General features: G+C 37.9%; 1 protein-coding gene across 1 annotated transcript in view; it reads right to left on the reverse strand.

The window, feature by feature from the left end:
• Positions 1-1,934, reverse strand: part of EFCAB5 (EF-hand calcium binding domain 5) — a 168,099-nt gene extending 166,165 nt beyond the window's left edge. Inside the window, exon 1 of the mRNA XM_034640619.1 lies at positions 1,784-1,934. The gene's annotated coding sequence lies outside the window, so the exon portion shown is untranslated. The remainder of the gene's footprint in view (positions 1-1,783) is intronic.
• Positions 1,935-12,535: the final 10,601 nt, after the last annotated feature.

The following is a 12,535-nucleotide window of genomic DNA, read 5'->3' on the forward strand; positions in this document are numbered from 1 at the left end:
GGGGGGTAATCAGAAGGGGGAATGAAACATGAGAGACTATGGACTATGAGAAACAAACTGAAGACTTCATAGGGGAGGGGGGTGGGGGAATGGGATAGACTGGTGATGGGTAGTAAGGAGGGCACGTATTGCATGGTGCACTGGGTGTTATACGCCACTAATGAAGCATCGAACTTTGCATCGGAATCCGGGGATGTACTGTATGGTGACTAACATAATATAATAATAAAATATAAAAAAAAGAAAAGAAAAGAAAAGAAAAGAAGTATGTCAATTACAAGGGAATCCCATAAGACTATCAGTGGATTTCTTATCAGAAACCTCACAGGCCAGGAGAAAGTGGGGTGATATATTTAAAATAATCAAGAATACTCTATCTGGCAAAATTCTCCTCAGAAATGAAGGAGAGACAAAGTCTTTCCCAGACAAACAAAAGCTGAGGGTGTTCACTACCACTAGAACTGCCATACAAGAAATGTGAAAGGAGTTCTTCAAGCCGGCACAAAGGGACATCAATTAGTAACATGAAAACATATGAAAATATAAAACATACTGATAAATATAACTATATAGTCAAATTCAGAATACTTCCATACTGTGATATGGTAGTATATTAATCAGTTAATTCTAGTATAATGGTTAAAGGACAGAAGTATTAAAAATAACTATAGCTACAATATTTGCTAATGGATATACAATATAAAAAGATGTAAATGGTGGCATCAAAAACAAAATGGGAGGGTAAAAAGGTAGAGTTTTTATATGTAATTGAAATTAAATTGTTATCAGCTTAAAATAATTGTTACAATTGATGTTTCATGGTAACCACAAAGCAAAAATCTACAGGAGATGCACAAAAGATAAAAAGAATGGCATCAAAGCATACTACTATGGAAAATCATCAATTCACAAAGGAAGGCAGTAAGAGAGGAAGAAAGCAACAAAGGAACTATGAAACAACCAGAAAACCATTAACAAGATGATATTATTAAGTTTTTCCCTACTGATAATTACTCCAAATGTATATGGATTAAATTCTCTATCAAAGCGCATCAAGTGGATGGATGGATGAAAAAACAAGACCCAAATATATGCCACCTAAACATGAGACTCACATCAGCTTTAAGGACACACATAGGCTCAAAGTGAAGGGGTAGAAAAAGAGAGTATATGCAAGTGAAACCAAAATAGAGCAGAGGTAGCTCTACTTAACGTCAGACTTTAAAATAGACTCTAAGCCAAAAGCTCCAACAAGAGACAAAGAAAGTCATTATACAATGATAAAGGGGTCAACTTATCAAGAATTATGAAAATTGGGGCACTGATTGGGAAGAAGGACCTCATTCCAAATTTTTGATATTTAGTGGGACTAGGAGACTAATAATCTCAAATTTCTGAGTCACTCTGAGTCTCTCTTGCCAATGGAGGCAGTTTGTCCTCCTGTATTTGTGAGACTAGCCTTCACTAAATTGAAAACCTTGCAATAATCTCATCTGGGGCAATTGCCTTACTAGGAGATGCCCATTTTCCTCAAGACTCATCACAACCACCTCTTACTTCTAGGAGACTCATAACGAAAATCAGACGTTAAAATGCTCTAGCAGGGCAAATATAAAGTCTGACCAGGAAGAAATAGTTTTTACAGCAAAAGATTTTCACGATTTGCATATATAGTGGCAGAAACCCAGGGAATATGTGTGAGAGTATATTATAGGGGAATTAAAGAAAAGAACAAAGAATATAATACTGAGTTGTTAGAATTTGTTAATATGGGTACACTTACCAGAAATTAAGGACTGGAAGTGACACTAATCAATTATTTGGTAAATTCACTGAAACTTGGACTCCACAGTGGCATGTGTTTAAGTTGAGATACTGGAACTCTCCTGGCATAAGGTAAGAAGAAATCCAAAGCCTTATGGAGATAGAAATGTTGGAACAGATTTATCACATACTGACCTGCACATCCACTCCCCCCCTCACCCCACATTCTCTGAGAAGATTCTGGTGAAAAGTATATTAGCGATGGGAATACTTACATCCTCGAAAAGCCCTATAGTGGCTTTCTTCTGTAGGTAAGGTAGGTGGGATGACCCATATCAGGGTAACAGAAGCCAAATATTAGTGTTTAACCACCAAAGTAGTACATTTACCATAAAGAGAAGTAGAAATATAGTGGTAATCAGAAGGTTGACACTCAGCAATTTTTGCGGCTAAATGATTATGGTGGCCCTAGGAACAAAATAGACGGCCAGCCTACTGAAATTGTCATCTATATATAGTATAAAAAATCCATATATAGTGGCCAAAAATATGACTCCAGTCACCACGGTGGAGAGTTCTGACCTCTCACCAGTTTCTAGGCCTAAGCCCCATAACTGAAGACAAGGTTGGATCTCCTTAAAGGAGGATACTGCAGCACTGCCATTAGTATATACTGAAATCTTCTTCCAAGTCTTCCCCACACCATCTGTGGCCATCTCCTAAAATGACTATGTGCCAGGGAAAAAGAAATATTCAGGTTTTTCAGGGATTTCTAAACACTGGCACTACACTGATGTTAATTCCTGGGAACTCTAAGTGCCACTTCAGTCCACCAGTTTAAGTGTGGACTTGTGGTAGACAGGTGAGAAATTGAGTCTCTCTCTCTCTCTCTCTCTCTTTTTTTTAATGGAACAGCTTAGGATCCTTTATTTACAGTTCCCAGAAGCCTTGTTTAGGGGCTAGGCTCCAGGTCTAGAGCTAGAAATCTCCAGTTTTTCACAGTTAAAAGGAACTGTTCAAGTGGAAGTTAGTGTCTTATACTCCATAGCTAATGTAGTAGCTGACTTTAGGCTGGGAGGGCTGTGGAGTCATGAATGGGTGGGGAAGGATTTGGGAGGTATTAAGAACCTGGCTGTGGTGTTCCTAGAGTTGGTACATAAACTGGAATTGTCTGTATCTTGTTTATGAAGGCATTGTATGCTAGAAAGACAAAGTTGTTGACAAGAGCACCACAAAGAGGGTAAGGAGGATGGTCTGGTGAGAACCCAGGAACTTCTGGAGGACACCTGAATCTTCACATGGATCTTTCTCCATGTTGAAACCTGCATGGACACGGAAGACTTTGTTTGCTGGATGTCAAGCAAAATATTGCTGAACTGCACATGGCACAGCATGAGGGTCTCATGAAGAAGTATTGTTGTAATGGCCAAGGCCTGACTTGGGATGCAGGATCCTTTAAGATGAGCACCATTTCTGCCAGTGGTGATGAAAAGCCTGAACACAGTTGGACTGGGGTATTTGGTGAGGTACGTGTTGGGGTCATAACTGAGCGTTAATCTTGATGATGCATTGACCACCATCTGGTTTCCCTCGGGGAAAGAAATCTGAAGAGGATTTTTGCTTTTACAAAAAAAGGCAAAAAGTAAAAATAGTATTCAGCGTTTGTTTCACAGCAAGCTGTTATAGAGGCAGCATACACCCTAAGCTCCTTCCCCAGGAAGAACACTCAGTAGCTCAGCATTCAGCAACTGTAGCTTTGAACTGTGCCTGAGCATCTGAGCTTTATTATGATATATTTTGTGCATCCATTAGCAAGATGTGTCCTAAGAAATCAGAAAAGCCTAAGAGATTTGATTTTTTGGGTCTAGGAATACTCAAAAATTTTTCCATATAAATAAATGGTAATTGTTTCTTTCCTTTATGTCATTCTGGCATACAGACAGTCTCACAGGAATGTGGTATTTTCAGATAGTGGGGGAACCCTGTACTTTCTTCACTTGGCTTCCAGGATAACAATATCTGAGTTTTTCTCCCACTTGCCTAGTTGTTTTTTGTTTTCTTGTTGGTCACTTTTCTTTTCTCAGAGTTCTTAATATTAGACTGCTTCCAGAGTTTAGTCCTTTCACCTTCCTTTTATTTTTTTTTAAGTTTTTATTTTAATTCCAACTAGTTAACATAGTGTGATATTAGTTTCCAGTGTACAATATAGTGATTCAACAATTCCATACATCATCCCATGCTCATCACAGCAAGTGCACTCTTTAATCCCCATCACCTATTTAATTCATTCCCCACTTTCCCACCCCCTGAGAAATTGAGTCTTAAGTTTGAATCACAGTAGATTAAGTAAATCCAATGAACCACTCTATAGTGATTTCATCAGTTCCTGGATGTATAATTAGAAGAGATACCTGGTAACTGGCAGAATTTCCATATTGGCTCTCTGATCCTGAAATAAGGAGCCTTATAGTATGAAATGCCAAGTTGGGAACTTGGGAACCCCTCCCCCACATACACACATACCAGGACAGTAAACAAAAATTATTGCTTTCCTGGGATGGCAGAATGGGGAATTACAGAGATTAGTAACTCCAATAAAGATTTGAAAGAAGCAGGAAGTGATGAAACCTATCTCATGCCAGTTTAACTTGCCTGTTTGAATGGATTTTGGAGAATGACTGTAGAGTATTATAAATTTAATCAGGTGATGTCTCCAGCTGCCTTCCATATGTAATATCTTTACTGGAGCAAATCAACACAATCCCTGCCACCTGGTATGCAGCTATTGACCTAACAAATGCTTATTTCTCCATACAGATTAGGAGGAAACACCAGCAGCTATTAGTTTTTACTTGGCAGGCCAACAGTATAACTTCACTGCCTTGCTACAGGGCTGTGTAATTTCTCCTGCTCTCTACCATAATGTACTTCACAGAGATATTGAACATCTTAACTTTCCAATCAGCATTGAGTTGGTCCAGCACATTGATGACATTACAGTCTTTGAATCTGGGGAGAAGGAAGTAGCAAGATCTTTAACTGTCTTCATATAATATATGCAAACTAGAGGATGGAAGATAACCTCCATTTCTGGTATCAATTTCCATTATCAGTCAAGTGCTAGTTACTACATTATTATCTCAGCTCTAAACTCACCCTTTTGTATTCTTTGATTCTGGAGCTGGGACTCTGAAAACAACATTTCTTTGCCTTGCCAGCTGGTTCTGTTAAGCTCTGCTAATTGGTGGCACCAGAAGGAGACCCCAAGACTAAAGAAGGACAAGAGAATTGTTCCTTCCTGTCTACCTCAAGACTGCTTCCTATAAACTTTTGGTTCCTGTATGCTCTACCTCTCCAGTGCTTCTTTATTCTGGTAGCAGCAGGTAGTTTTTACAGCAACAACTGAATCCAGTTTGTAGTTTTTCTGCAGTTCTGCACATTTCATTGACTCAAAGACACCAACACCAGCCAGCCAGTGTTCCTGCCTTATAGGTCTGAGTCCCATGGAGTCCCTCCTCTAAGCTCAGAGACACCAACACCACCTGAGCAGCGTCTTCTCAGAGATCTGAGTTTCAACTCTGCAGGGGTCATTCCTCTAAGTTTGTAAATTTTTTCCTTTGCTTTTTTTTTTTCCAGCTCTAGATGCAGTAACAGTTGCTCCCTCTACCATACCTTAAATTTCTCTTTTTAGCTTTGCAGTCATCTACTTAACTTTATATCTAATTAGCAGTTCTTGTTAAAGTATCTATTCAAATAACTGGTGTGATTTCTATTTCCTATCTGGACACTATTAAAGTCAATAAAAGATTATTACATTTTATTAAAAATTACAACCAGGTGAAGGTAATATATGACTTAATCATACTCCAGCTATTATATATTCTATCTGTACTAATTAGTTTATAGCTATATCACTTTGTACCAAGTCATTTCAATGTAAGGAATTGGATTATTAAAAACAGAAACTATGGTTTCTTCTCCCCCCCCATTTAAACAAGTTTAGCTACATAAACCATAGTCTTTTAAATGACACACTTCATTTAGTGTGTAATAAATGAGTTACAGATGTACTGCAAGATAGTTATCTATTCAGCCCTAAGTGACCTGAGATGACTCAGGTGGTTGGTGCCTCTACATAGTTCACCCCTGGCCAGAAGCAATTTGTTCTAAGGATTCTCAGAGTAGCCCAAAGTAATCAGAGCCTGGTGATCCACCCTACTGTCCCCCATGTCCCCAAGGAGGCAAGCACAATGAAGAACTTGCTTTATTAAAGCAAGTATTCTTTAATAAAGAAGCAAAGCCAAGGAGTATTCTACTACCAGGGCATCACTTTCCAAAGCCAAATGCAGTGAGTATTGCTGCTTGTCATAAACATTGAGCCTTGGAGCTACCTGTATGTTCCAGGTACTCAAGGGGCAGGACTCACAGCCTAAGGTCTGGCCAGGAAAGGCAGGGAGACCTGCCAGATACTCCTTATGAACTCAGCTCCCAATCTCTCTCTTCATAAATACTGAATTCTTCCCTTTGTTTATGGCTGATGTGTCCTTTTAGTTAGATCCAAGTTAGCTGCAGAACTTTCATTGTAATAACATAGTCGTACTCTGCAAATTAGAGCTTCATATTATTTTGGAATGTATATTTGATATGAAAATATACTTGGATATTCTAAATCCAGTCATGTAATCATAAGATATTGCCACATTACATTTGCCAGTGGGAAAAGTAAGAGCTATTAGAGTCAAATACAATTTATACTTGTAAGTTTTTAATTGTAAAAATTGTTTTAAATTTATCACCTAGTCGCGTGAATTATATTCTCATCAATAATGACTATCATGTGATCATTGTTAAATTGTCTTGTTCAGGAATTACATGAAATCGTTTCAATTATAAAACTCTACATTTCTATAAGTCTGGTTTAGTGGTGATGAACTCCTTTAATTTTTATTTATTTGGGAAGCTCTGGACCTCTTCTTAAATTCTGAATGATGACCTGAAATGTTAAAGGGAATTCCTTTTTCTGTTTGTTTTGTTTTTTGTTTAAAGGGAATTTTTTTTAAGGGAATGAGAATGTGGGGGGGCTCAAGAAGGGCAGAGGGAGAGGAAGAGAGAGAATCCCAACCGGGCTCCGTATTCAGCAAGGAGCCCAACGTGGGGTTTGGCCTCATAACCTGGAGACCATGAACCTGAGCCAAAACCAAGATTCGGACACTTAACCAACTAAGCCACCCAGGAGCCCCTAAAGGGAATTTTTTAAATGGAAAGAAAAGAACATAACTAGAAAAAAACTATGAAAAAATTTCATTGGTAAAAGCAAACATATAGTAAAGTAGTAGATTAATCACTTATAAAGCCAGTAAAGAGGTTAAAACACAAAAACAGGGGGCGCCTGGGTGGCACAGCAGTTAAGTGCCTGCCTTCGGCTCAGGGCGTGATCCTGGTGTTCTGGGATCGAGCCCCACATCAGGCTCCTCTGCTATGAGCCTGCTTCTTCCTCTCCCACTCCCCCTGCTTGTGTTCCCTCTCTCGCTGGCTGTCTCTATCTCTGTCGAATAAATAAAATAAAAAATCTTTAAAAAAATAAAAAATAAAACACAAAAACAGTAAAATCAATTTTATCTATAAAAATTAGTCAAGGGATACACAAAATAAAGATGTAAAATATAATATCACATACATAAAACATGGAGGAGGAGTACAAATTTAGTGCCTTTAGAATGTGTCCTTCACCACACATGTGAACTTAAGTGACCATCAACTTAATACAGACTTATACACGTATGTTATATATGAACCTCACAGTAGCCACAAATAAAAATCTTAAGATAGGCAAAAAATTAAAAGAAATAAATCTGAGAAAGTCATCCAGCCAGAATGGAAGACAGCAAGAGAAAAAGAAAGGAACAAAGAAGAACTACAAAAACAACCACAAAATAACAAATGGCAATAAGCACATATAACAAACCAGAAAGGCAACCTACTGAATGGGAGAAGATATTTGCAAAAGATATGACCAAAAAAAGGTTAATATCTAAATTATACAAAGAACTTCTACAACTTAACGCTAAAAAAAAATAATCTGGTTAAAAATAGGCAGACAAGACATTTTTCCAAAGACATACAGATGGCCAACAGATACATGAAAAGACGCTCAACATCAACAATCATCAGGGAAAGACAAATCAAACCTACAATGAAATATTGTGTCACACTAGTCTTAATGGCTAGTATCAAGATAAGAAATAACAAGTGTTGGCAAGGATGTAGAGAAAAGGGAACACTTGTGCACTGTTGATGGGAATGTAAATTGGTGCAATCGATGTGGAAAATAGTATGGAGATTACTCAAAAAATTAAAAATAGAATTACCATATGATCCAGTAATCTTACCAGTGGGTATTTACCTAAAGAAAATGAAAACACCAATTTGGAAAGATATATGCATCTCTATGTTTATTGCAGCATTTATAATAACCAAGATATGTTAACAACCAAGGATCCATGGATAGATGGATGAATAAAGAAGATGTGGTAGATACATAGATATGAATATATATACATATATATACGCACATACATATATGTGTCATAAAAAAAGAATGAAATCTTGCCACTTGCAACATGGATGGACGTGAAGAGTATTATGTTAAGTGAAATAAGTCAGACAAAGACAAATATCATATGATTTCACACATGTGGAATCCAAAAAACAAAACATATAAACAAATAAAAAGCAGAAATAGATTCATAAATACAGAGAACAAACTGGTGGTTTCCAGAAAGAAGGGAGTAGGGGTTCAGGTGAAGTAGGTGAAGAGGGTTAAGTGGTAGAAACTCCCAGTTATAAAATAAGTAAGTCATGGAGGTGAAAGGTACGGCATAGAGAATAGCCAATAATATTATAATAATGCTTTTAAAAACCTACATTAAAAATGTTATGTTTATAAAAGCAATTTCAGGTTTTTAATTTATTTTTGAGATGACTATTCAGAAGCTCATACAAATTCAATATTTAATATCATCCTTAATATGTTTATTTTATTTTTCTCATTATATTATATAAAAAGGTTTTTTCACCAAGCCCCATATAGTTACCCCTAAATCTCCTTTAATTTATCCCGGTGTGCTATACAAATATCATCATTTCTATGGATGTCATGATATGAAAAAAAGTTGAGAAGCACTGCTTTAGCCCCAGATCAGGATTCCTTTTTTTTTTTTTTGACATTTCATTTTTTTAAAACATTTTTAAAATTTAAATTCAATTAATTAACATATAATGTATTATTGGATTCAGGGGTACAGGTCTGTGATTCATCACTCTTACATAATACCCTGTGCTCATTACATCACATGCCCTCCTTAATGTCCATCACCCACTTACCCCATTCCTCTAGTCCTCCTCCCCACCAGCAACCTTCAGTTTGCTTCCTATGATTAAGAGTCTTTTATGGTTTTTCTCCCTCTCTGGTTTCATCTTGTTTTATTTTTTCCTTTCTTCCCCTATGATTCTCTGTTTTGTTTCTTAAATTCCACATATCAGTGAGATCATATGATAATTGTCTTTCTCTGATTGACTTATTTCACTTAGCATTATACCCTCTAGTTCATCCATGTTGTTACAAACCAGATCAGGATTCTTAACCTGAGGTCTCTCAATGGATTTCAGTGAGTGTGTGAAATGTGCAAGTATATCTTTCTGGAGAGTTAATAGTTTTCATCAAGTTCTCAAAGCTTAAGAAACAACTAGGGGCGCCTGGGTGGCACAAGGGGCGCCTGGGTGGCACAGCAGTTAAGCGTCTGCCTTCGGCTCAGGGCGTGATCCCAGCGTTATGGGATCGAGCCCCACGTCAGGCTCCTCCGCTATGAGCCTGCTTCTTCCTCTCCCACTCCCCTGCTGTGTTCCCTCTCTCACGGGCTGTCTCTATCTCTGTCGAATGAATAAATAAATAAAATCTTAAAAAAAAAAAAAAGAAACATCTGATCTCAAGAATTTCCAAAGTTCCCCTATAATTTCACCCCTGAAGAAGTGATGATACAAGGGTTAAAGGAATTCCAATGGCACAAGTAGGCCTCCATTATCACAGGTAGGAAGAATAAAGGTGCTATAAATAGAAATAGGAGGACTTCTCTGGCTCCCTCTTTTGGGAACCCTGCTCTTGGTCTCTCTTCTCTAATTCAACTAACATAAGAGGATTCTAGGGTCTTTTCTCTATTAGAAGTAGATACTTCCTCCCTCAGATCAAAAGAAGACCAAGTAGGAACCAGGGCGGAGTCCAGGGAAGAATAGGTATAAATGGGGCAGAGAGCATAGATTTCAAAAGCTCACATGTAATCTAGCTCTGCAACCAAAGCCTGAAAGCCAATATCATAAAATGTACATTTGCCCAACCTCTTCCTCTGGGTTTCTAAAGAACTTTGTACATACCTACACTTCTCCTGTTTATGTATCCCCCTTGGGGGCCTAGGAAAGGTGACTGAAACCACAGTACCACTAAGCCATTATGTCATTATTTGATGTGTTTTTCCCTGCTAATAGGTTTTGAGCCCCTGAAAGATAGACTTTTATCTTTTATTTTGTTCTTAAAACAGTGTGTAGCATATAATACATACTCAATGTTTTCTTAATTAATGGTGATTAATGAACATGCACCAGTAATCTCAACATCTTCATTTCCTAAAAATGTACCAGGAAGAGCTATTTCCTCTATAAATTAATAAATTAACTTCCTGATACAAATAAATTTAATGTGAATCTGGGTACTTTATAATTCCAATTTTTTAAAAGATTTTATTTATTTGAAAGAGATAGTGAGTGAGAGAGAACACATGAGCAGGGGGAGGGGGGGAAGCAGACTCCACGTGGGGGTCAATCCCAGGACACTGGGATCATGACCTGAGCTGAAGGCAGTCACTTAACTGACTGAGCCACTCAGGTGACCCTAATTCCAATTTTTTTATAATCCTAATTTTGACCAGGATTTTATCACCTCAGATATGTTTAACAAAGATCTTCTGTATCTGCCTACAGATGAGACATGTCTTCACAACTAAACTACTTCTCTTACTATTAAGAAAAGGCATGAATCATGTCTTTTTAAGTCCTTTTTATTCCCTTTTTGCTTGATGCTATTTTCTACACATAGGGTACACTCAAAAAAAAAAAAAAAGCTGACTGAACTTGGAACAAACTTTAGAGAATAATAAAGTTATCTTAACTACATACAGGGCTTTATAGTTTATACCGTACTTTACCATGCATTATCTCATTTGGTCACAGGAATCCTGTGAGTTGTGATCCACTGTAGAAACTAACGCTCAAAAAGTTTAAGCCATTTGCCTAAGGTTTCACAGAGTTGGAGCTAGAAGCCGGGTCTTCTGACTCCTATGGTAGTGATCTTTCCCACTCTAAGGTTAATGGAATTAAGTCTTCTGCCAAAAGAATTTCTTAATATTGTGTTGCTACACAAAAGTAGATAATCAGTGTTGCTATCCCCGAGTCACTAAGAAAAGTAACATACAATTATATTACTAAAACCTATAGATTTGTATAATACTTTTTTCTAAAATACTTTGATTTCTAAACCCCGTTTCATTTATCTGAGTTCATTCAGCTTTCAGCTATGTAAATTTCTTAGCTATGCATATAACTTCCTGTTTGGTCTTCTAAGCATTGGTTCAAAGTTCTTATTTCTGAACTTTGTTTTGTCTTTTCCTGTTTACTACGCAGCTCTTGGGGAAAAAAACAGATTGTTTAATCGGTGAACCATACATCTTTGTTTAATTTTATCTCGCAGGCACTCTTCACCACCACCAGGGGGCAAAAGCCTACCAGCGGGCGTCTCTGCAATTCATTCTATACAGGACTGTACAGTACAGGGACCCTCAGTGTCTGATTCTTGATGGAAACTCCCTGCTAATTATTTCAACCGCAGGGCCCCAGGGAGAGAACAAAGGCTCAGCACAGAGGACTCTAGTGGCACTTAACCATACAGCAGCCAGAAAGAGCTCATGACAGCCCTGTCGGTTTAAAGAAAGCAATGAGATCCAAGAGAGTTTGAGTGACAACAGAAAGAGGAGGCTTTAATAAGTGCAAACTCCTTAATGTGTTTTCTATAGCTTTGATATGTATGGTGGTATATTCCAGAGTATCTCTCAAATTGAGAAATAGCTTTGTCAACTCTTTGTGTAAATAATCAATGGTATTTGCAAAATGAGATTCCCCCCCACCTTAATCTTGATTTTTCATTACTTTTTTGGCTTATAGTCTGCTGACGGTTTATCCTTTAGAAAAGTATTCCTTTAAAATATTTAATAATCTACATTTCACATATGTCTATGCAATAATGAAATCTAGAGCCGGAGGAGAAAAAAATCTCAAGGAGCAAATCCTATTTAAGAGAATTTCTTCCCAGCAGGAAGCAAGTGGGAGGTAAATAACAGGTTGGACCCTTACAACTTCGTGAGCCCAGCCTTCTCGGCCTCCCGGGCTCATGCAGCCTCTCTCCACCTTAGGAATAATGAATAAGTCCTTAGACAGAGGCCAGGGTAATAGAGGAAGCGTGAGGGGTACCCTGAAGCTTGCCAGGGTATAAAATTAAAAACCTTTCTTTCTTTCCTAAAGTCTCATCATAAAACAGGGGCTCTGAGACAGACGGTGGTAAAGCTCAGAAAAAGCCCCCGAGAACCGGGGCAAAAGGGAAAAAACTCGTCTGGTCGCGCCAAGAGGGTCTCCAGTCCAGTAAGTCTCACTCCCGCCTAGAGAAAGCCTT

Source organism: Ailuropoda melanoleuca, chromosome 13 (genome assembly GCF_002007445.2).
Source record: "Ailuropoda melanoleuca isolate Jingjing chromosome 13, ASM200744v2, whole genome shotgun sequence".
Lineage (NCBI taxonomy): Eukaryota > Metazoa > Chordata > Mammalia > Carnivora > Ursidae > Ailuropoda > Ailuropoda melanoleuca.